We start from the raw sequence: 22,385 nt of genomic DNA, 5'->3' as shown, positions 1-22,385 counted from the left end.
TTCACTTCCATAATGTGAAGTATTTGCAAGAAAAATGTAAGGTTGGACTTAATTTTAAGAAAGAAAAGGTTGGAAAGCCAAGTGTTGTCCCGTGGAGGTTGGGTGTCGGGGCTTTGTTACCCCAGGTAATATCACTGATGATGTGCCCCAGCATAGGATCATAAAGATGTTTCTAAAACCACTTTTGTCTGAGATGCCAGTGACTACCAGGAAAGTCTGGTTGACAACCAAGAAAGTTTAGTGACAACTGGAGAGACAGTTGACAGCTTGGAAAGACAGCAAATTGGGGCAACTGGGCTACTCTTTACTACACAGGACTGGAGGATGGAAGTAGACCTAGGAAAGCAGCTGAGGTTTCCTCCTCAGTCTATGGTCAGACTCAATAAAGAACGTTCTGATGCTTGAGCTCACTGTACCATGGGAAGAGCAGATGGAGGAGGCCTTTGAGCGGAAAAGAGAAAAGTATGAGGAACTGAGGAGCAACTGCCAAAGAAAAGGTTGGAAAGCCAAGTGTTGGACTGTGGAGGTTGGGTGTCGGGGCATTGCAGGCCAGTCGCTGTACAGGGCATACACAGCACTTGGAATATCAGGAAAGAGGTGAAGGGAAAGCGATTTACACCACATTAGACGCAGCTGAAAAAGCATCTAGGTGGATTTGGCTTGGATTTGGGTTGCCACTAGGGCACAGGCTGGGGTCTGATCAACCCTGGTCGGGTCGCCTGGGCGATGGTGTATCATATTCGAAAGATCCGGAACACCCTGTGACCCCAGGTAATATCACTGATGATGTGCCCCAGCATAGCATCATAAAGATGTTTCTAAAAGCAGTATCCATCAGGAATTGATTGTGAAATGTGTACATAAAATATTTATGTATTTATGTACAGTTATATAATATATATGTATAGTTTTTATCAAAAAAAATTTATTCACAAAAAAATGCCAATAAATCTCATGTTTCCTCAAATGCTTTGGAAGCATTTAGGAATAAAATTCCTTACAACTGCAACCTCTCCAACATTCTTCCTTCTTCAAAGTGCAAGAATTCAAAGAAAAAGAAATGCAAGAGGAACTTGCTCACTGTTGCTTCCTTTCAGAGGAAGAGTGAATATTTAAATTTTGATTAAAGAACATGAATTTCTTTTATTTACAGTAGAATAAAATGGACATATAGCATGCAGTAGGAAAATAAAAAAGGTTTTAAGTTGACTCATACAAATACATACAAATGTTCTGTCTTTCGTTGGTAGAACTGTCAGCTGAAGAGGGCATGACAGCTCTTTAAAAAGATGCCTTAAGAAAATATTCATAAACACTTTGCAAACATTTTGTTGTTGTGTTAAAACAATCTTTATTTGTTCTGTAAATCCATTTTAGGCAGTTTGGGACAACAAAGCATGATGCATGCATGGTGCTTATCCTCGTACTCTCTGTGATGCCCCCTGACAGAATGAGGCTGCCTGGAGTGAGTAGAGAGTATGGAGTATGGGGGTGTGCTAGGGAGGGGGTCTAGTTTCCTGTCATGTCATGAGTATGCTAGACATTGTTTTTTGTTAGCATGCAATGTAATGGGGTGGCGACAGATGGGAAGATGGGATCTTTTAGCTGTGTATTAATAGTTTAGCATAAAATGCCATAAACAGCATATGGATTCTGCTCTTAGTTTGTTCACTTTGACTTCTATTGACTTTCAAAACAAAAGGAGAAGTTTTTTATTTTGTAGTGTTTGGAGCTTTCAGACACTTACAATTATCAATGTAGTAGATATGATTGTGAACAAATTTTTCAGTCTGGTTTTTGAACTGGATTCACTGAAAATATCAAACTCAAAGATTCTATTCATTATTCTCTCATGAACTCTGAAGACCGATCCAAAAACAACTGCAGATATCAAGATTTTCAATGTATTTTTATTTATTTTCTCCTTAGTCCCTCTCGGAGTCACTATTGAATGGCTTCAGAAGACATAGAAGTCATACGGACCACTTCAATTTATAGTGTTCAATGTATGTGCCCCCCCCCCCACCACCACCAATTTTAGAGCTTGACAACCCCAGTCCTGATTTACTTCTCACTTAAAAATAAAGATTCTTTAATTCTTTATTGGATTTGGTGGTTCCATGAAGAACATCCAAACTTTCCATTGCACAAAAGGTTCTTTATAATGGAAAACAATTACACCAAGAACAAAAATATATTCCTTTTAAGAACTGTTCACTGAAAGGTTCTTTTGGGAACCCAAAAATGGCTCTTCTTTGACATCACTGCAAAGCCCCACTTTTGGAAACCTTTTTTTTGTTTCTGAAAAGAGTGAACAGGATATTATTCAAAAAGTAACCTTTTGTGTCTACAAGTGATACAGGTTTTGAATGGCATGAAGATTCTGTCATTATTTACTCATCTTCATGTTGAGATGAATTAGCCCTTTTTAGGGAATGCTGTGTGGTGGAGTGTGTTTTCTTAAGAAAGCACAAACGACCCTGAAGTACCCTTACCACCACCCCCACCAGCCATGCTAGACCCCCTCCCTACCAGTGCTGCTCAAATCACGACACCAAGACCAGAGAGCTGACATTTCAATAACATGCAGATGACACATGCACACACATACAAAGAGGCATCTCTTCACACTCACAGACATCTCAGAGATGGACTGTCACATGTCACAGGTCCAATACATTTAAACAACATAGACTTTAAGACATGCAATCTCTTTGAAGAAATTGTGTGTGTACCAACTCACTATTGTAAGGATTGACATATAGTGGAGCCCAGGGCTAGCTGTCACTATTTTTTATGCAAGTTAATATTTCTCAGGGTAGGTTTTTATAAAGTCAGTCTATTAAAAATAAAGGTTCCAAAAGGGGGGTTTAGCAGCAATGCCATTAAAGACCCATTTTGGGTTCCCCAAAGAACCTTTCAAGGCCGGTTCACACCAAGAATGAACTATAAAGATAATTATAATGATAATTATAATTATATTAGCATACACCGCAATGCATAATATAATTCTGTTTATTATAAGCACACTGCAGTTTGCAGTTACCCTCAGATGTACAACACAATACAGAAGAAAAAAATTGGTTGCTACTTATGCTACATTGCAATTTCCATTATGAAGAACCTTTTGTCGAATGGAAACTTTTATTTTCAAGTGCACATGAAAAAAATCCAGGTAATTTAACACACATTGACCTTTTGGGGCAAGCTGTAATGGTGGAACATGCCATGAAACTAGCTAATTTTAAACAGTACAATAATTACCAAAAGCAATTCATTGAATAGAAAAAATAATGGTCAACAAATTTTAACATATAGAACAACTTCGCCCAATAACAATGTACAATCATTCATCAAAAAAGACTTTATACTTATACTACCACTTTGCGAGGCTTCCCTTAATGCATGTGCTGAGGGTTAAGTTATGACTGAGGTTGTGGTCTAGATGTGAATTGCAGTGGTATATCATGTATGCCACAGGGAATGTCAGTGTCACGACCTTTGTGGGCATGTAGACAAAGGGATCGTGATACTTTTCTTATCTGACTCGCCATCTGTGGTGGCGTTGAGGGGGGCCAGGGAAGTGAAAACAATTTGACCATTAAATCTCCGCCCACGAGTTGAAATTGGTGTTCTGGGAGGAGTCAGAAAGAATCCCTGAATGTACCAAACACCACTAATATAATTTCTAATAGCATTGAGTAACAGCAGCAGAACGCGAACAGAGTGAAATAAGTAAACTGGGCGTTGAAGTTGTAGCAGAGAGTGTCCCTCCCTCCAGGCTGAACTGTAGAAAGGGTCTGGTCTGGCTTCCAGCAGCGCGCGAAAGGGACGCGAGATTAGGGCAGCAGCTTGGGGGTCTCTGGAATTTATTAGCTGACGCTTGAAGCTCGTTGTGTTTTTCTGGATTCGGAGCAGAACTACAGGTCCGCCAGTTTTTAAGTCGGCATTCATTCACGCAGACTTACGACCATCACACTTCACCTCGTTTCATCTCTGGATCTCAGGACAGCGTAGAACGACGCGTGTTGTTTGGCTTTTGAGGTGAGATTCTCGGTAAACTAAACTCCGCTGGTGTTTACGTGAATGCAAACTTATGATGGTTGGTTAGTGAGATACGAAGCTCTCTTTATCTATTCATTTAATTCAAATCAGCTTGAAAGACACCGTGTTTCATTTAGAAACTCTGTCATGTGTGGTTATCACTTAAGCAGGGTAACGTTAGAACTAAACATAACTAAACACTCTAAAACGCGTATTGTTTTGACAGTAGCGATAAATTACAGAGATTCATTATTGAGATACGAGGCATTTTACGCGTAAATTTAATTTTAGCGAAGCCTAACAACTTGTTTCGAGAAGCTTGAAGGCAGAAAACACTCGGTATTAAAAACAGTAGTTTATGTATTAAGGTAACACCGCGCTTCTCTCACCCCCCAAACAAACAATTCCCTTACGCTGTTACTCGCTCGTATTTCACCGATGACGGCGCGTGTCACCATCCGGCGGTTTCTGTTAAATCTAATTAGTTGAGTAAAGCCCGGGGAAAGTCTGGGATGAGGAGGCATCAAGCTGGCGGTTTTCCCACGGGGTGTGGGTGTCCGTGTGTTGTCCAGGAGGTCCCGTCATAACTGTAGTCTGTCCCCCCCAGACGCAGATGGAGGTAGTCCTGCCGATGGGCGTGAGTTCAGTGCCAGTTTAAATCAATCAAACCGCGCATCTTTTCAGACCGCCCTTCATGTCTTCAGTGTGTGAAAGAGATAAAATTATTCTATCTATCTATCTATCTATCTGTCTGTCTATCTATATATCTATCTATCTATCTATCTATCTGTCTGTCTGTCTATCTATATATCTATCTATCTATCTATCTATCTATCTATCTATCTACTCATAAAATCATTTAACCCTTGACATTCCCTTTAACAAAGTGTGAAATTCTTCAGGCTTTGAAACAATGGTTTACCATCAGACATGAATTATGGGGGTTTTCCTGAAAACTAAAACTATGTATGAGTATTATCTTTGGCCATATTAAAGAAGCAACAGAAACAGTGCCGGGTTAGGTTAATGTGTCCTGTATAATAATTCTGATTTTTTAAAATCTTTAACTGCACTTAACCAGCAATGTTAATTGTTAGCCTAATATGCCTTCAGAAGATTGCTTTTTTTTCCCAGCCTACATCATCTTCACAGCTGTCAAACTACATCAAATATGGTGGTATACTGTAACCAGATACGTGATGCAATCAAATCTTATCTAATCAGGTGTTATTGAAAAGAACTTGAAAACCTTTCTTCTTGAAACTGAGAAAATTGTGCTGTATCTCTTTGAGACAGAGGTTATTATTTCAAACAAAGCCCTGCCATTCTCAAGCGGTTATTGAAAGATTTGGAAGTAAACAGGCCTTAAATCTTACATGTGTGCTGTAACTCTATATCCATTAGAGGGTCTGGTGCATTTGTCCACCTATTTCTGGATCTTATTTTTGTAGTCTGACATAAAGGTTTGCTGCACTTGTTCCACAAAGCAGACCAGTTTTCAATTAGTCAGGCACTTGTGCGTGAAGATATCGGCTCTGAGGGATCCATTAAAGCCAGCCTCGGGTGGCTTTGTAGTTTAGCTAAATGCTGATGTCAGAAGCACTCAAAGACTTCGCTCACACAACTCAACACAGGCTCTGAGGTATGACTAGAGCCTTAACCTTTACATTCCTCTGAGCTATTGTTGGATATGCGAGAAGAACCAACACAGGTCACACTTTATTTCGATAGTCCACTTTAGACATTCTACTAACTATAAGTATTTTTGTAACTACATGTCAACTACATGTCAACTAATTCTCATTAATTTGCAATTACATGTCTACTAACTCTCAGAGTAGACTGTTAGGGTAGGTTTAGGGTTAGTATAAGTTGACAATAAGTTGACAAAGAAAGTGTTAGAAGATATTAAGCAGACAGTCTACTAATACTCTACTAACTGCTAGTTGACATGTAGTTGCAAAGCTACTTACTGTTAGTAGAATGTCTAAAGTGGACTATCAAAATAAAGTGTTACCTCAAACACAATATCATTTGTGGCAGTTTGTAAATATATGTTTTGGTGAATTAGGTTAATTTGTATAAATCTCATTTGTTCATTTTCATACAATCTGCTTATTTAACGGTTACGTTTAAGGGTGGTGCTAAAAGGGGACCTTCATGCTTTTTTTCCTAAAAATTATAAATTTTTGTATGATTCACATTGTACGAATTCATATGAAAGCACCACCTTATAAAATAGTTATGTTTTCCTGTGAGATTGGGTAAAAAAAATCCATAAAATGTGGACATCAGAGGCCGAGAAATAATAGTGCTTGGCCTAACCTGTAAGCTTTGCCCTATGGAAAAAAAACAGATCAATGTGACACCTCATTTGCCCACTTTTTAAATACTCTGTTATGATTTTGGTGGTGTATTGATAAACAAATTAATCCTGACAATTATTTATTTTTGGACTAATTACTTATTTTTAGATTAACAGTCACTATTGTTTGTTTGGGTTGGTAATTATCCAATGTAAATTCTGTTTATAGACATGAAAATTAACTGATTTATTTGTTTTCAACTAACAAGAACTAAAGCAGTGGACTGATGTGGAATTGTTATGGAAGAGGGAGTCTGTGTTGTTCTGCTTGAGCAGACATGGAATCGTTCAGTCACTAAAGCATTTGAGCTGCTGGAAATGAATCTTTGGTTCTTTGTGGCGGGAAGTCCCTGTTGAGAGCAAGAGGCCTGTCAACAGGCTGTAGTATTAATATCAGTTGACATGGCGGCAAATGAACTGGTCGTCAGGGCTGGTTTGATCTCCACTGCAGTTCCCAGATCTCTAATCGGCGCAAGTGATTCATTCCACCCTGAGCTCTTATCCAGCCTCCAGTGAAATGCCCTTATTGACAGCAGAGCGAAGGCCCTGGGAGAAAAGGAGGTCAAGTCATCACTTTCTTCCAAGTTTCAGGCATCAGAGCTACACGAGTTGGCAGTTTGTAGTCTGCAGAGGATCTGGAATGAGATAGAGTATCTATTGCCTTGAAAAGAAAATTGCTTTTCCCCCCCATTTGCTGGAGGACTCTCATCTAATGCGTGTGACATGGGGCGCTTCACCCGGTAATGGGTTTTGGGGCCTCGTTGCCTCTGAGACATATGAAATTTGCAAAGGAGCTGTGTAGATTAATTACCATTAAGAATATGTGTTATTTGGTCTTAGATTCTTAAAAAATTAAGAGGCTTGTCAAGTATGACCTGCCGCTGTAGAACTTCAATTGTGAATACATAGATCTTTTTTTTCTGCCAGTGCTGGCAAAGATGCTTTTGTCCTAGAAGGCTTTGAGAAACTTCAGAGGATGCAGCTGAGGGCTCCAAAGTTCATTCAAGACAGAGCTGTCCATTGACCCTGTTAAATAACAGGACCTCTTTATCAAGAAGAAACAGATAGCTTGTTTGTGTTATGTGTAATGCTTATCTATTATTCAGGCAATTTCCTTCAATATTAGTGTGCCAGGGATAAAATGAGGTGAAAGTATGCATATAACAAGTTGGGTCCTACAGATAGCTGAGGGTCTCACATTCATTATTTAATCTTTACCCAAAATGAAATGCAGATTTTAGATGTATTACAAAGGATTTTTCCACACTCCACTTTTTTAAGTGTAGATTTGATATGGAAGGAGCCTTGTGTTGCTGGTTTGTTCCCTAAATATCTGGATTTTAGTAACAGATAAAAATCTTGCTACAGGAACAGTGATTAAACAGGATAAGAATAATACAAAAATATCGAGTCAAGGCCTCCTTAAGGCCTGCTTATTAAATTTGGCGATTAAGGTGGCTCATTTTTATTTGAAGAGTCTGTTTAATGATTAGCTAAAGCAGTAGACTTCAAGTGGGCTTGATTTTTGATTTGAAAGGAATGAGGAGGGATCATTTTTTCAACTTGCAAAGAACAACTTGCATGTTTGCTCACTATTAATGCATGCCAGTAATTCAGTAAAACCAGGTTAAATTTAGTATATAAACTCACAGCTAATTTCCAGAAAAATTGTGTGAAAAAACAAAAAACAAAAAAACAAGGCGATTATGGGATGACATCTTGGTGCCTAGCTCTATATATTGTATAGATTATATATAGTATATATAGTACTAAATAAATATTACATAATAAGTAATGGCTAAACATTTACAGAGATGTTATTCATTTAAAGTTTTAAAATTTAGTCTTTCCAGAATATTAAGTAAATGAGTAAACTGCATTACAAATAAATAATTATTGAAAACATAATGTCATTAATATGTCAGCTGAATACAATGTAATCAAAATGTTAATACCACAATTTCAATATTCATGAGGATTCATTCATTCATTTTTCAAGTCCGTAAAAAGCTGTTCATACGTAAATAATTTACATTTTAGTTGTTGTCACATCAGTATTGTACATTTAGATTGTTAATACATCAGTATTGTACATTTTAGTATCTATGCAAACATAAGTAAATGTAAGTTCTGTAGAACCACACTTTACGTAAAAATAAACACGATGGCATCACATTGAGAAAACACTGCTTGCAAAAAAATAATTTTACCAGCATTATACTGCAAAAATACATGTATTGTTTGAACGTAAAGTAGATTTTACTATAAATTATGGAATATGGTAATTCAAAAAAAATTATCAGTATGTTACAGTAAAATTACATTTATGGTCCTGTTAAATGTAATGCAATGTCTCACTGTATATGGTAAGGAAACTAATACTCAATAGTTTTTCCTCTCGTATCCCACAATCATTTTACATTAGAATAATCAAAAAAAAATTTTGTCATAATAACACTGCATTTTGCTAAAATTTAAAGGGATAGTTCACCCAAAAATGAAAATTTGATGTTTATCTGCTTACCCCCAGGGCATCCAAGAGGATGACTTTGTTTCTTCAGTAGAACACAAATTAAGATTTTTAACTCAAACTGTTGCAGTCTGTCCATCATATAATGGAATGGGAATCACGGCTTTGAGAGTCAAAAAATGATGAAAAATTAAACCCTGCGGCTCGTGATGGTACGTTGATGTGTAAAGACACATAACGATCAGTCTGTGCTAGAAACTGAACTTTAAGCTTTTGGTAAATTTAAGGTTTCTATAAAATAAGAGCCATTCTCAAAACCATGGGCTGTTTATGATAGCAGTACACACAGTTATCCTTGTGTATCCTCAGCTATTGAGTAAAAGAGCTCTGTTGATCTCTTTATGACATTTGTACAGTCTGAACACAGACAGTTGTTTCTCTCTTTATGGGCTCCCACTGTCTATAGGAAAGGCCTGTTTCTCCCTTTGACACAGTTAAACTCCTCACTATTCCTGACTCAGGCATATTTGTGTGCTTCTGATCTTTCTCTTTTCTTCTTATTCATTCCAGTAGAAGTTTATTCCCCAGACTTTTTCCCTGTACTCCCCATCTCTGTTTCCCCCTCCTCTGGGTTTTTGGTTTTGGTAACAGTTCTGCGGTCGCTCAAGTGCACATAGCAAACCCAAAAGCCATTACTCTACAGACAGACATTCCTTTGTGGAAAGGGTTTGGCAGGTTTTAGTCTCTTTCTGTGTTCAGTGGTGTTAAGATGTGTTCACTACTGTTTTGTGCTGTTTTGAAATGATCAAGAAACACGTTGTTCTGTCTTTGAATACCACCCACACATACAAGGACATTAGCATGCATTCACACAAACACACACTCGCGGCAGAGTGAAATGAACACAGCTGGCTCAAGTCCATTAGGTTTGTGTATTTAAGGTCTTTGCTCTATGATAATATTAATTAAAAAAACTTTTCTGTTTAGGATCTAGGCTTGAATTCTGGTCATTGTACCGATGACCTGTAATTTAAATAGCTAAGGCTGAATGAAGCTTATAGGTACAGTGTTTCCCTGAAATGCACTGTATATGGAGATTGTGGTAAAAAAAAAAGCAAAAATGGCATGATACTTTGGGCTAAGCTCTTAAATCTAGCAGTTTTTTTTTCTCAGTATGCTGAGATAAGCTGTCCTTACAATGCAAACATGATGAGTATTACAGTATAAACCATTTGGACATAAGTGTGTTGTTTTCCCCTAGATTTTATCTCCATTTTGCACTTTTATGCATTATGCATTAGTGCATCATAATATGCTTCTGCAGAAGCAAAATGTTTCTGCATTAGAATTTATTCATGTTTTTATTCATTTTGTCTTTAATTTCACAATACATTAGGCTGGTGTCAAAAACAGCTAACAATACAAGTTTAATGAGAAAAAAAAAAGCAATGCAGACACACAATGTGAACTGCTAAGTACATTTTATGTGCAAGTACACATTATGAATCAAATGTTTTTACACACAAAGTCATTGTTTCTTATGGCTATTTTTCACATTTTAGAATGAAAGTCAAAACTACACTACAGTTCAAAGACAGAAAGACAAAAGGCAGTTTTCTATTTTAATATATTTTAAAATGTAATATTCTTTGATGTCTAAAAAGCCCAAAAGAACAGCATTTATTTGAATAGAAATCTTTTGTAACGTTATGCATGCCTTCTGTCACTTTTGACAAATGTAATAGATCCTTACTGAATAAAATAAACTAAAATAAAGGCCCCAAACCCTTAAATGGTAGTGCAATATGGGAATTATTGACTAAAACTATGTTAAACAAGATTCCAGCTCTATATACTCTGGACATTCTCTTCTTAACTAACTTCACGAAGTGCAGATTGGGATGGTTTGTACTGAAGGGGATCACATGCATGCTGGAGACTTGTTGGATGCTTTTCCCTCACAATCTGGCCAAATTTATCCAGAACATTTCCTTTAGGTATAATTTCAGTTTTCTAATATATTTGTAATGTAGCCTATATTAGGTTCAATCAGCAATTACCCTCGCACACCTGCAGATGATTGATAGGTGCGTAGGACAAACAGCCAAAAACAGGACAAAAAAACCAAAACAATAATGAATTGTGTCCAAACGTGTGTAAATAAACATTCCTGTCAGCTAGACTAACCACAGTGCTTTCAATTAAAGTGACAAAACTGACAAAAACATTTGTATGTCAGTTCATGTCAGGTACAATACATGTCAGATTCTCCAGAATTTTTCCCCAGTCTCCTCAAAATGTATTTGACAACTTACAATACAAGTCTGCCACATCAGATGCCACTATATGCCTTGTGTTTAATAGCGGATTAAGTTGACATGTTCTGTACTTTTTATTTTAACTCCTCATGATTTTTTTATGAGATGCTATAAATGTTTCAGCCGGGCTTCTTTACCCATATGTGGCTTTCAACAGATTTGTTGGGTCACTACAGTTAAAGTCATCTTGTGGTTATTAGGGCCACATTGTGAAGCCCCAGGCATCATTCTGCAAGTCAGAGATTGTCAGTCAGCTTTCTCGGTTCATTGCAGGGCCATGAAGAAAACTGCCTTCTTTAATCATGAGATAACGTGATCACGTGAAGGTGGTGTATTGTCACATTGTGTGGTCATTAATGAGGAAACTACACATTTCTCCATTCAAGCTGCTGAGGAAATATTTAGGGCAGTGATATCATTCCCCACTGATTAGGCTGGAGAATGGATGAAATAGACCATGAAGTCTAATCTCTTCCTTTTCTAATCTCTGCTTGTATTTGGAAACTGCTGGAGGAGAAGTCTGAGCACCCTTCAAAGGTAGTAAATGCTTTGTGTGGGCATCACTTGCATGTTACTGATTATTTTAACATAAATTGAATGTGCCAGCTTGCATTTTTGATGATGGAGAGAACAGGATCGTTCGAGACTGAAGGTTACAAGGTGCTTATTCTGATTTGGTGCTGCATTTTTGGGCTATGAATGGCAACTTAAATCCTCATGCAGGTCAAAGAAGGAGGGCTTCAGGAAATTATAAACCTGGGCTTGTGTCTGGGCATGTTCTTTTGCCAGCTAGTGGCCACATTAGGCTGACTTAATTACAACCATCTGCTTGAGACAGTAAGACTGAAAACATCAGACCAAGCAGTTGAGGCAAGTCTCCAGCTGTTTGCTCTTTCAATCTTATGATTGGCAAGTTGTAATGTTTTTCTTGGGTCGTGAGAGACCATGGCATCTGAGATGGTGTAAATCAACCAAAAAAGGATATTTCAGTGCTGCACTTCTTTGCCTGCCAACATGTAGAATATTAGATGCACCCTTAGCAATACACAGACCTAAAATAGTCCAATAAAACTCCATTAACATAGAACAAGAGAAATGGAATTCTCACTGGCTTCATTGTTTGTCTAACATTAGGAATTGAGTTGTAATTAATAATTGGGAAAGTAAATGATTTCTGTTTGCTTTATGCTAAATGCTTAATTTTTTGTGTGGAAAAATGTCAAATGTCATCATTCTTCATTAGTCTTGAAGAAATGTGAGCTTGTTTAGTTGTGAGAACTTTTCTTTTTTAAACTGAAAACCATTGAATTTTTCTTTGCATGCCAAAACATTTTTATAAAATTCATACAATATGCAGTGTAAAAACGTTTTTATTCTCATACTTTATTTCTAGGGTCCTTTCCATATTAGTACATTATGATAATGATTATGACCCTAATGATCAAACACAGCCATCAAAATTAAATTTAAATGTATTCATTGATTGACTGGTTGATTTCACTGGGTGATAGACTTGTACTGAGCATGCATGAAATGGTTCAGTCATATCTCATTATTCACGCATATCTTTGTTACACCACACTGATCAAAGCTTTATTTTATAGTTTGAAGTTGATAGAATGATAAAGACCCTTTTCAGTTCTGTCCCATAAGCCCTTAAATATTGTGCTTGAATAAGTCACCTGGCCTTTGAAGTATTAGATTCAGTGTCTTTTAAAATACCTTATGAAATGTGATTTGAAGCATTTAAAAGCATAGTTAACTCAAAAATGAAAATCCTGTCATCTTTTACGCCTGCTCAGCCTCATTTTAAAGACTATCCTGCTGTGAAGTGTCTGGCAGGCCATATTTGGGAGCTACAACTGAGGGCAAGTTTTTCATTTGAATATTTTTGATTTGAAATATTCTGTATAGCATGAGTTGTATGCACCACTTTTGATGCCGTTAATTTTCCTTGTGTCATTGACTTTGTTCCACGTCCCAAAGTTTTGAGATTTGCATTAATCATAGTTTTTATACAGCTTGTATAATTGTGTGAAATTTGATGAATAGGACAGAACAATTTATTGTTCTTTTCTGCCTTTTTCCAACCAAGCAAATCATTGATGTCCATGAGAAGTATCAGTCGGCAGAATTCAGTCCAAAAAGAGATCTAAACTGAGACACAATGAGTCGGATAATCTGTGTGGCCCTGTTTACGATTGTTTTGGAGGGCAGAAACTGAATTTTGAGAATTGGCTAGAGGCTTTCAGAGGCAATTGAAGACATATGGAACAAGCATCAGGTTACAAGATCAGTTGTAAACGGCATGTTTTACCTTTCATGTAATAAACATCTGCAGCGGCGAACCACCCAGAGTTATGCTACAGCAGAAATCAACTTAAATAGGAAAGCCATGTGCTATTTTGCAAATTAAAATACAGACAAAAATATGAATTAACTGACTATGTAATATATCCTGTTGGTGTCAAGAAACAACTCTGGAATCCTGTTTCAGCTTTTTTGACCTGTTTTATCCATATAAAGTTTCATTAATTTGACAATGGTCCAAGACCCTTCTGGACAATGATTTACTTCTTCCTTATTTCCCATTTACAGATGCCATTTCCTTAAAAAGCCCTGCATTACAGCATGTGTGTTGTGATATAGTATGTGTAAGCCTGAGATGTTCTCTTAATTTTTTTAGCACATTCATTTGTTGTCCCACTGCTGTTCCATCATCTTCTGTGGTGGAAACCAATTGACTTGTGTTCTTATTGGGACCTCTTCTTGGATGCCCTCCAAATGATCTCATGTTCCATAGTTTCTCTGACTCCTCCACATGTGCCATAAATCATTGTGATGTAATCATTCACACTGCCATTCCCACAGCTGGTGAGCTGAAGTGCTTGTTCTTGTAGAGGGTATTGCGTAATGACCAGTTAACCTCAGGTTTTACATCCCAGAGCAGAAACGACCAGATTGACCTCTCGTATTCCTCTGATACACTCACACTGCATTTATTTCTGAAACTTCCATGTATTCCGCCTGGGGTCTTTAAAGGGATACTCCACCCCAAAATGAAAATTTTGTCATTAATCACCTACCCCCGTGTCGTTCCAAACCCAAAAAATCTTAAATTGTGTAACAAAGACAAACAAAGCTTTTACAGGTTTGGAACGACATGGGGGTAAGTGATTAATGACAAAAATTTCATCGTTTTTGCAGTGTTTATCCATGTAAATAAGACTTAACACATTTTGAGAGTCTTAAAAGCTCTCAGAGTGTTAATGTCTGATATTTACATTTTGAGCTGAAGATTACATCTGATTTTCTGAGAGTATTTGTGTTGAGCGTTATCCCTCTTGACGTCTTTGTGCTTCTGCTCCCATGGCCAGGGGGAGGAATGTTTCTAAAAGGACTGAGATTTTTTTTTACGAGACCTCACTGTGGAAAAATGTCTGGTCGTTTTGCCACCTACCCCTGCCAAATAGTCTCCTCCTGAGATCCTGTAAAAAGCAGGATATCTACCCTATGGTGTCTTGTTCTTTGCTTCCTGGGGGATTTTGGGAAATTGCAAAGCAGAAACATTTTATGAACATATAGGAATAATACAAGCCTTATTGATGTCTGAAAGACCCCAGTGAATCCCATTTAGCCCTTAAGTCATCATCTTGCATTAAAGGCTTTGATCTGAACTGCAAAGAATGTCCTTTTCTGTAAAATTAAGCAAAATTAAGTTTAATGTTTTAATTATTTTGAAACACCAGATATAAAGATGCAAATGATAACAATGTTTTTTTTCAGCCTTCAGACACAGCCAGAGCTATAGCAAAGCACATAGAGTTGTAGGGGTTAAACAAAATGTGTCAGTTTACAAGGAGATCCTACTGTTGAGCTACTGCCCAATGAGGCAAATGATTCTGTTCAAAGGTTTGATGTGCTTATATCCCAGCATGACTTCTGCTCTCTTTGCTCCTCCAGTTGTGCCTGTGAAATCGGCACAGTGCAGCATTACCAGTCAAGCCTCCAGCTGTCAAATCTCAGTCTAGATCAATTATAGCATCCAGCTTCTCTTCCGAATCTCTGTCTGACAGATGGTGCAGTTTTATATGCATGTATCAAAATGTCATATTCTTACACATGAAACAAGGATGTGTTTCTGTCATTTTTGGGATATTCTGAGATGAACAGATAGATAGATATAGATAGATACTTATTTTAATTTTGGGATTTGTAAGTTTTTTTTTTTTTGTAATAAATAAATACTTTTATTCAGCAAGGAATTTTATCAAAAGTGTCAAGACTTTTATTTTATTAGAATAAATATTTCAAAAAAAATTTGAACTTAAAATTAGTTGCATGTTTTTGAAGTTATCCTAATGTTATCCTAATATTAAATTAGTCAGATGTTTTGAAGTTATCCTATTATATATATATCACAGTTTAAACAAAAATATTAACCAGCAAAACTTTTTAATATCGATAATAATAAGAAATGTTATATAAGTAGAAAATCAGGAAATTAGCGTGAAAAGGATCATGTGATACTAAAGACTGGAGTAATGAAAATTCAGTTTTGCCATCACAGGAATAAATTACATATTAAATATATATAGAAAATAGTTTTAAATTGTGATAATATTTTTTCAGTGTTAGCATTTTTACTGTATTTTGATCAATTAAATGCAGCCTTAGAGAGCATAATAGACATCTTTCAAAAACATAAAAAAAATCTTTGTGACCTCGTATATAATGACATTTTTTAAATTGCATTATATGTATATTTACTGTAAAATACTGTATTATCTAGGGCTAAACTAAAGCGCTTCACAAAAGCGAACCAAAACTCAGCGTATAGACTACTTGCCTCAAAGCCGTGAGAAATATGTCTATAGAAAGCTTGAAATGTCTACTTTTAAACAAACCCATTCAAATCAAACAAATACTCTCTGGTTATGTAATCTGTATGAAAGGTGCATTTCTCTCTGAAGGTGTATCACTGTACTGCAGAGATGACTCAGAAAACACTAGTTTATTAATAAACAATTAAAATATCTCCTTACTATTTTTTCCAACACATTCATAGTTATTTATTTTGCAGTTGCTTTGCGGCAAGCTTTCTGTGTCCACTTGAGCACAGAATACGGTGTTTAAGTATACTATAATTAATTAAATAAATATAAACGTGACTAGAAAAATCTTTAGTCTGGGGGAGCCGTAGTATTATCTATGATTTTTAAAGTAAAAAAAATAAATAAAAAATACCACTAACAGGTAATTTCCATTTTTCAGTTTTTCAGTATCTATAGATAATACTCAAGAAAAAAATTTTTAATTAAAATGGGAGCCACCTTATAATGTATGTTGAAAAATCATAAAAGGAGGTTAATCACTATTAAATGTAATCTTTAGCAGAACTCAGCATTAATATAATTTTTTTCCATGTTGTACATTATAATTTTTGTGCCTAAGTTCACTTGTACCTTTTAAATTCATTTCAAATCAAGTTACCAAGGGAACCTTCAGCTCATGATTTCATTTGAGATCCTGTTGCCCCGTTTTGGCCATGTCCCACTCTCATTCTGTTGTGGTGAAGTGCCATGCTGTTTTCCCATGGTGAATGGGATTACACTGACAGCAGAGAATGTTTGGTGTTGACACAGCATGCAGCTTGGTTAGTTTTCCAAATCCCCTGCTGTTCCTGAGACCAAACAGCAATATCTGCTCATTTTTCAAACCAATTGCTTTGGGAATATGAACCGGCTAGAGGAAAGTCCTGTGTTTGTGTAAGGGACTAAATAGTTCTTCCTCTGGTTTTAATTAAGTAACACTTGGGGAACCAAGTGCTTCCTGTCCGACAGATTGTGCTTTGAATTTTTATGACAGGTTTTGTCAGCACAATTAAATAAACAATGTACACCCTATAAGGATAAAATAAGAGATGGATGAAGACTGCACACACTGCTGCTTTTGACTATGAACATGTATTGTTTTGACTTATAATGAAAGAAAGGTGGAATAAAAGTACAGACAACATCCACAACAGCTATGATGGTTGGTACGTCTTTTAACAAGGACCTGAAATTGAAAACAGATGTGGGCACTGGGCACATACTTAAGAAGCTTGTCTGACACAGAGATGAATAAATGTGGAGGACGGTGATTTAAATTTTTGGGTTGCTTAACAATATCCTGTTAAATTTACGAGGAAAAAAAGCAAAAACAAACAAACAAAAAGTGGATTTGGTTGCCATAAATTCACCATTAAAAATATGGTATTCCAGTATTACTGGATGGCATATATAGCTGTATATTTCAACACATGATATAATGTTAATATACATAATATATAATATACTGTACATATATACAGTTGTAAATAGAGTCAAACGCACAAAAACAACACACCATCAGCGTAAGAAACATGACACTAAAATAATGCAATGAGCATTAAATAGCACAATGTTAATGTACTCTACTAATAATAAAAAAAAATAAGAAATAAAATTATTTAAAGTATAATCATATGCGACCCTGGACCACAAAACCAGTCTTAAGTCGCTAGGTTATATTTGTAGCAATAACCAAAAATACATTGTATGGGTCAAAATTATTGATTTTTCTTTTATGCCAAAAATCATTAGGACATTGAGTAAAGATCATGTTCCATGAAGATAATTTGTAAATTTCCTATTGTAAATATATTTTTAACTTAATTTTTGATTAGTAACATGCATTGCTAAGAACTTCATTTGGACAACTTTAAAGGCAATTTTCTCAATATTTAGATTTTTATGTACCCTCAGATTCCAGATTTTCAAATAGTTGTATATCAGCCAAATATTGTCCTATCCTAACAAACCATAAATCAATGGAAAACTTATTTATTCAGCTTTCAGATGATGTATAAATCTCAATTTCAAGAAATTGACCCTTCTGACTGGTTTTGTGGTCCAGGGTCACATATATGTGATGTGTCTTGTATGAACTTCTGGAAATGTCCTTTTACAGTCTTTCACTGCAAATTATATGGTAGTTCATATTTTTTACTTCCAAATTCCACATTATTTTACAATAAAATTACATAGAATGCAATGCTTAACCATTTACAATTTTTCAACATTTATGGTAAGGTGCCCTGCCCACTGTGAAATCCAAAATCCTTCTCCTCATAGCTGTAATAACAAGAATAATCAGATTTTTATTTTTTTATGCTTCTTCCCACAACAGTTTTTAAATCTAGCAGGGACTAAATAGTGCAAATAGGGAAATTACTAATCTGGTTGCCCCATATTTGATTTATCTTTAATCCAGCCATGATATTAATTTTTATAACAATTAATGCAGCAAATGAGTAGTATAGCTGAATTTGTAACAGTGCAACAATTGTTTTATGTTTATTTTAAACCATTTTCAACTAAATTACCATCTATTTAAAAGATGAGAGATAATAATTTATATTATATATAAATATACATTTTCTATATACTGTATAAACAAAGCATATTTTTCTTCAATATATACATAATAAATATACACAGTACACTCGGAATATATTTTGTAAACAAAAACTTTTATTTTGGATGCGATAAATCATGATTAATCATTTGACAGCACTAATTTATATTCATCTAACATCTTTCATCATAATGAATCAATGTAGTCAATCATTAGCTCATTATTGACAAGATCAGATCATTTATCCTGTCTGCATGTTGTTTGCATAACCCTTCCTGAGCGAAAACAGAGGTTCATAGACTGCTTGGCTTGCGTGTTAACAACCTTTCTTGTGCCTAATTGGAGAAGCTGACTCCCCGACACCTTTAAGCCCTTTTGGCCCATTCCAACAGGTTTAATCGCTCAGCTTCAAAGGCTTGTTTTGATGCCCTGAACCTTGTCTCTCCCCAGAGACTGAGGTCTATTCGGCCTTGGGGCCTGAAAAAGGAGAGGGAGGTTATAATGAAAGACAAGAACAGACTGCGTAGAGAAAACACTAAGTAAGTGTGTACAGAGCTGGTCATTATTACAGCACAGAGTGTTGTGCCAGGAGCTGTACCATATGACTCTCTCAAGGCTTGACAGCCTCCTTTTCCTTAAGGGATTGCACTTAAAGCCCCTGTCAGACGCCTGCCACAAGGTCAGAGGACACCTGGAGGAAGCAAATCCTGCCACGTTTCAATCAAATGTATCGATCAAGTGTCGGAAGCAGAAAAGTTGCTTAAATATGTGCTGAGTTCATACCTGATGTTTTATCAATATAATTCAGAGACAATTTCGAATGTAAGGAAGTGTTTGGGGCTCAGTCGAGAAATCGATTGAAAAAATATTGCAACATGATACACTTAAATAAGTGTTGAAACATTACATCTGCGGTGTGTCATTGTTTATGAAGTCAAATCTTTCAATATTACTGCTGGAGCTAAAACTAAAAAAACCTATTTAGTCTCAGCCTCAGGCATGGCCAAAATAAAAAAAATTAGTTGTTTGACCCTTTCGGCTTTCCATAGTCCAGTAAGCAATTTACACTTCTGATAGTTTTTGTCATTTACTCCCCAGCTGATTTAAGGTTCTTTAATAAGTACAGTGGGTGCTTCTGAGAAGAATTTGTGTAATTTTAAAAAAAGAGTAATTTTAAATTGAAATAATATTTCATATTACTGGTTTACTGCATTATTGATTTAATAAATGCAGCCTTGGTGCGACTTCTTTCAAAACATTGAAAATTGAACCAATCCCATAAATTTGAACTGTAGTACAATATGCCAGTATTTTAATATTGATAATATTGTGATTTAGGAATATACTGTAATTTATTAGAGGAAGAACGAGATAAAAAGTGGCATATGCTTCGAATGACTATCACATCCTATCCTTCCTGCGGGACAGACGTCATGTAGGAATCCTAGTAGGATGTGTCACTCATTGTGTATGTGAATAGCGTAGCATGATCATAAACAGAGAAGGAAAAAGGTATAGGGCAGTGGGAGTGTATAATGACAAATAACAACAAGCACATCCTTTATTGCCCACCCTCTATGGTCATCAATTAGCATTGAACTTTAAGTCATCCTGCATTGTTCAAATGTACTGCAGATGGAAAAGGCACCATTAGCATGGAGGCAGATAAACATAATGCAGATGCCCTTTGAGATCTTTTGTTCAAACCCCTTGTTGATTCTAGATGGAGGAAACAATGTTCGCGAGTGTAGAGAACACAATTAAAGAGCACACGGTCCCCTCAGACTGTAAGGTCAGAAGAAACAAATCAATTTTTCAGGGAATGACCAATCACTGTACACTGTGGTCGATCTTAAATGCCATTGAATGCCATTGATTTGGGAGTGATAGAGGTTTGTAAAAGAGGTTTGAGTAAAGGAAGCCAAGAGAGTACAGCAGATGCAATTTTGAATGTATTGTTTTTGAAGTATTTTTTCCCATTCATTATTCCATAGATTAAAAAAATAAAAAAGATATAATAAATATATAAGATATAATAAGTATATAAGATGATACATTAGAAGTTTATTACAAAATATTCAAATATGTAAACTGATTGAGAGTGCCGAGTGTTTGATTTGTTCGAATGTTTGGGGTTGGTGAGATTCTTTATTTGTTTTTGTAACTTGTGCTCAGCAAGAATGCATTTATTTGAATACTGTAAAATATTATAACAATTTAAAATGACTGTTTTCAATTTATTCCCGTGATGGCAAATTTTAAGCAGCCGGTGTTAGTCTTCAGTGTCCCAGTGATCATGTCCTTCAGAAATATGCAGATTTGATGCTGAAGATATATTTTTTACTGTTATCAATGTTGACAACAGTTTCGCTATGTTTGTGGAAAATGTGATACAGGTTTGTTTGATTGATAGTTCAAAGTTCAAAAGATAAAAGAATAAAAGTACTTGTTTATTTTTTTCTTTGTAAATGCAATCTTGCATCACAATTGTGGGTACTGTATTTCACTGGAAAACCCTTAAATTTCCTGGAAATGGACTTTTGTACTCTTTTGCAGCTTTACTTTTTCCTCTTGTGTGTCGCTATAGAAACATCTGTTGTATAAACTAATGATATTCTGTACATGAATTTTTGTAGGGAGTGTAGCGTGCTTGGAGAACAAGGGAATTCTGGTCTGCCAGGTCAAATTTGAAACACAGAATTTGTCTACAAAACACTTCTTAAGAAATGGGTTCATTGTGTTTACTTGAGTTAAAACATGAACATCTTGGATTTTATAGAAAAATGCACTTGGATTTTATAAGAAAAATCTGCTGCAGTCTTCACAAAGCTTTCAGTGCTATCATGAGTAATGCTTTTGTGGCCACCCTCTTAAAATTAAAGGGGTTTTTACAGTGATGCCATAAAAGAACAATTTGGGTTTCCCCAAAGAACCTTTCAATGGACAGTTCTTAAAAGAGCCGTTTTTTCTTAGTGTGAAGAATATTCTACTATAAAACTATTTTGTGCAATGGAACCATTCCATGGATGTTAAAGGTTCTTCATGGAACCACCGAAGAGAAGTAAAGACCCTTTATTTTTAAGAGTGTGCTAAGAACATCTCAGTTTTAATTGGCTAGTAGTGTATTGAACTGGAAGACACTTGTGGCAATATGAATAGCAGAAAGTTAAAACATTTAGGCTTGTAAGCTGCACACGGTTGGTGATCCTCTCCGACAGCGAGAATCGGCTACAGGTAATTAGCTAGGAATGCTGTTTCTAATAAATTATTCATGACCTCTGACACTAATCAAGATTAGTAGTACTGAGCATAACAGGCAAAATGCAGTCAGTTTGGCATCTAACAATATACAGCAATTAACCAAGCAATGGATCTGATAAATAACGGCAGCCATTAATATTTCACCTGCTTCAGTCATGGGTTTAGATTGATTAAAGCTAGTGTGATGCTCATTCTGTCCCAGTTCATTTCTTTACTCAAGCTGCAAAGTGAAAAATTCACGCACATGCTGTTCAGAGTAGTGCACCACAGGGAATGTCATCAATAATGAATCCTCAATCTCGTCGCACTCCAAGATTCGTACTTAGTACCTGCATTGTGGCAAGCTCCCCTCTGAGTTTTCAGTGTGGAGGAGTGCTGTTTTTCCTCCGTCTTGCATGTTTTATTGTGCTTTTGTGGATATGAATTTGCTTTGCTGTTTGTTTGGTGTGATTAAATATGTGCCGTGACCTCTGGTTATGTTTCTTTT

General features: G+C 36.1%; 1 protein-coding gene across 1 annotated transcript in view; it reads left to right on the top strand.

Annotated features, from left to right (window-relative positions):
• The first annotated feature begins 3,654 nt into the window (after positions 1–3,654).
• LOC109113534 (tetraspanin-18-like) overlaps positions 3,655–22,385 on the top strand; it is a 38,440-nt gene continuing 19,709 nt past the window's right edge. The window contains exon 1 of the mRNA XM_042775147.1: positions 3,655–4,044. The gene's annotated coding sequence lies outside the window, so the exon portion shown is untranslated. The remainder of the gene's footprint in view (positions 4,045–22,385) is intronic.

The sequence above is a fragment of the Cyprinus carpio genome, chromosome A18 (assembly GCF_018340385.1).
Source record: "Cyprinus carpio isolate SPL01 chromosome A18, ASM1834038v1, whole genome shotgun sequence".
NCBI classification, from domain to species: Eukaryota; Metazoa; Chordata; class Actinopteri; order Cypriniformes; family Cyprinidae; genus Cyprinus; species Cyprinus carpio.
This window is presented reverse-complemented; position numbering and strand designations above follow the sequence as displayed.